The sequence below is a fragment of the Galeopterus variegatus genome, unplaced genomic scaffold (assembly GCF_000696425.1).
Source record: "Galeopterus variegatus unplaced genomic scaffold, G_variegatus-3.0.2 Scaffold2500, whole genome shotgun sequence".
Taxonomy (NCBI): domain Eukaryota; kingdom Metazoa; phylum Chordata; class Mammalia; order Dermoptera; family Cynocephalidae; genus Galeopterus; species Galeopterus variegatus.
In genome coordinates this window covers 119,314-123,184 of record NW_007728611.1, presented here as the reverse complement: position 1 = coordinate 123,184, position 3,871 = coordinate 119,314, and the positions used below count along the sequence as shown (strand labels likewise).

At 34.9% G+C, this 3,871-nt stretch overlaps 1 protein-coding gene across 1 annotated transcript in view; it reads left to right on the top strand.

Annotated features, from left to right (window-relative positions):
- RAB33B (RAB33B, member RAS oncogene family) overlaps window positions 1-263 on the top strand; it is a 15,659-nt gene extending 15,396 nt beyond the window's left edge. The window contains exon 3 of the mRNA XM_008581992.1: window positions 124-263. The gene's annotated coding sequence lies outside the window, so the exon portion shown is untranslated. The remainder of the gene's footprint in view (window positions 1-123) is intronic.
- The last annotated feature ends 3,608 nt before the right edge of the window (window positions 264-3,871 follow it).

Here is a 3,871-nt window from a genome sequence, read left to right as displayed (position 1 = left end):
CGGCGCCTTGTTCGGCCAGTGGGTGGGAACCGGTCTGTATGTGGGATCCGAACCCTCGGACGGGAGCGCCACCGCGCTTCCCAAGCAGCGCACTATCCAGTGCGCCACCGGGCCGGCCCTAAGGGCATAATTCTAATTGCTGTGAGTCTTCATGTATTTCTGTAATGGTTTTGTGTTGTGTCAGTTTTTAAGATGTTTTAATTTTATGGTCACAACAAGCTATTCCTCCTCAGTATGAAAAATAAATTCAATATTGAAAAATATCTTGTCTATCTCTCAGTGATGGAAAGAATATTTCGAAAAATGTTTTACCCTAAATACTTTTATTTTTAATTTAAGACTTTGCACATAGAAAATAGCAATCTCGCCTACGAAGCTATTTACGTAAATGGAAAATAAGCCATGAACTTTAATTGAAGTGTGTACATTCACTAATTCTGACAGATTGCCGTCCTTGATCGTTTTAGAGGAAATTAAGCCAAAAGATAATTGTACTTACAATATTTTCAGAATGTGGAAAACCAATTAAAATATGTAATCTAATCTAGTTTAGAATTTTTGTTTAATCATTATGGTGATCCTAACTGGATAATTATAAAAACAAGATAATTTTATTAAATAAACCAACTGAAAGTAATAATTACAGGAAATAATTACTCAGTTTTAAATATTAGAGTTCAAATTTGCTTTATGTTTAGGGAAATTAATCCATTTTTCTTAATCATGCTACAATTAAAAATTAAAAACCGGTTTACTTATCTAAATTAACATTGATTTGTAACTATTTTTATAGTAAAACAATGACAGCTGAGTAATTATGATGGGTGTAACAGTTTTTTAAAGAAGGGAATCTGTTTATTGCTTTTTAAAACATTTTTTAAAGTGGAGGAAGAAAGCTTATAGACTTTCCAGGCACATCTGTGTTTTTTCAGTACTGTTAAGGTTTTTTAAAAAAGGAATTTTATTTTATTTCTTCTTGTAAGAAATTAGTAGTAAGTATCCTTTACAGTTCTGTGAAGGGATTTATTTTTTCACTTTAATATTTATTAATTTTAAAATATTTGTATCTCATAACAATTTATTGTTTTAATTTTTTGTATGTATGTTTTTATTTTTAAAAAGAACATACTTAACAGTTTAGATATATTTCAAAATATTTATAAAACACTTCATTGAACGTTGAGAAATCACTTTTGAAATGGTAGCTATTTATCAACTCATGAATTTTTTAAAGCACAAATGACACATTTTCTGTATGAATTTATTTTAATTATAACCTTTAGTTGAAAATATCAGATATGTTTTGGAAAAGTCTTAACCTGAGAACACCAAAGGAAACTACCCTAGAATCTAATGTAGATAGTTATTAATAACAATGCTTTATTGAAAGTATATTGCTAATACCTGTTTTCTCATGAAATTAAACTAAAGTTCAATAATTGTGTTGTGGAATAGTGTCACTGTTACATTTCTCCCATGAGGCTCAATAAACCAGCTTTGCGAGAAGAAATTGTGTTTCGTTTCCTTTGTTTGGTTACTGGGTTGAGTATAAAACAGAACAAAGAATTCCTCCCTCCTCCCAGTTTCCAGATAATATATTTAAAAAATAAAAATTAAAAAGCCCAACCCAAGCCAGATTTATTTTCCTCTATACATCTGAGGTTACCTTACACTTCAGAAAAACACCACCACCAACAAAAAAACTAAGTCTTAAAATTAGCTGATAGGGTAGCTTTTGTGTTTGTGCAGTTTAGAAATCCAGTAAGTATACTTCCGTGCAGATGGCAAATACTGCAAGAGTGGTTGACATCTATTTCAATGTAAAAGGATTTAGCAGAATGAATAACTATAAAAAATATGAGAAAGAGGGAAAGGAAGTCCGTCTGTGGTGTAAGACTGTAATTACTGACTTAGGCTCTTTAGGAGAGGGTAGATGGGGCTTTTGGGGCCTCTGAAGTTAATATTGCTTCCCCTGGTCAGTTTATTTCACATAAATTACTCTTGTGTTCAAACACAAAATCACATTATTCATGAAAGACTGCTTTCTTAATCAGATGTTAAGACAGTAAGTCAGTCATATCTTTTGGGGGCAAATTTGCTAGAGCCTGTGTGGCAAAGGCTTATTCACGTGGTCTGTTGGAATAACTTGATTTATCGAATGTATATCAAGTACCTGCCATGTGCTCTCCAGTTGTGTTAGGCAGTGGAGTTACATAGATGAGTAAGACTCTTTCCTTGATGAATTTACAAAATAGTATAGAAACATATAGGAATTCTACAATAGAATGTCATAAATGTAATCAAAGAAACATACAAAGGACTTTGAGCACAGAAAATGGAACAGTCTTTTGACTTGGATTCCGGGGAGCATCAAAAAGCCTCACAATGGAGGGGACATTTATGCTGCATCGTGAGGAAGGTATGTGGCATTCTCCATGTCAAAGAGGGAAACGGCATCTCAGGTAAATGCACCACAAGGTTCAAGAGTGGAGTTGAATTTGGAGAGAATGGCTAATAGATGTGTGGGGGTATGTGGCAGAATGGTGGTGTGGTCAGAATATTGGGAAATGAAGCTAGGAAGATAGGTTGTGTTTAAACTGCCAGGTTGCTGTATGCAGTGGGATTAGGACTGACTTGGGTACAGATATAGAAATTCAGTATGAACCAGCCTGCCAGGGGAATTTACTGTAAGGAGTCTGACTTGTCTTAACACAAGAACAAGAATGTGTCTGGATTCACAGAAGAGCTGGGATTGACCACTCAGTGTCCTAACTCTATGCACAACTTCATTCTGTTCTTTTATAACTGGACTTCTCCATTTTTCTGGTTCAATTGGCAGAAAACGTGGACACTGACTGCTTCTGAACTTTGATGATGCAGGCATCCAAAGGGAAATGAACTGATTGTCAGTCCTAAATTGAAATTTCTGTGATGTTCTGTTAATTGGCCTGGCTAGAGTCAGATACCCACCCAAGACTAACAACCAAAAAAGATAAAATAGGCAGTTTCCACATTTGGGGGAGAAGGAATTTCGGGGAAAGGGAGCAAAAAAAGATAGCTATTATAGCCACATGAAAACATTGGAATTTTACTATTTAGGCAATTGATAACTAATGAAAGCATGTAGCAAGGTAGTGAGAACGTCAGATTTATGGTAGATATTCCAGTGGCAGTGGGGAGGCTATGTGGAGATGAAGTCATGGTGACAGCTTTCTGTAATAGCCTAGAAGAAAGAGCTTTAACTGGGACACCGGCAGAAGAATATAGATTTGAGATATTTCAGAGTTAAAATCCACAGTAGTGGAAGACTGTTTAAAGTTGGTAAGGCAAAGATCAGGAATTTAATTCCACGAGCCAGTTAGTATTCTTTTCTAGGGATACCCACTGCACTAATGCATGTGGCCAGATGTTTTTAAAATGTCTGTTTTTGGTTTTATTTTTTGCATAATTATATTGCTTTAATTTGCCTTTATCAAAAGTTTCATTCCTATGATCTGTCATTTCCATATTCGTTTTTCAAACTTTTTGAGTCAGATGAAACCTCTCATTTAAAATGATTTAACTTTTATTTTTTTAAATCAATATTACTAGCATATATATTGTTACAAATCGTAATTATTCTTTATGCCCCTTGTCCAACTTCTCCCTTTCCCCGCATTCCTCCCCCTCTCCCCTCTAATTGCCCTAGATTTCTTCTCTCCTTCTGAAAGAATAATGGTTACTCTGTTAACTTGTTGCCTAGATGATCTGTCCAATGCTGAGAGATGTGATCAGGTCCCCCAATATTATCATAGAGCAGATGCTTCTTCTGTCACTCTGAAATGGGTTTTGTGGAAAGAGACATCCTCTTCTTTTCTTTGTCTCTGCTGGT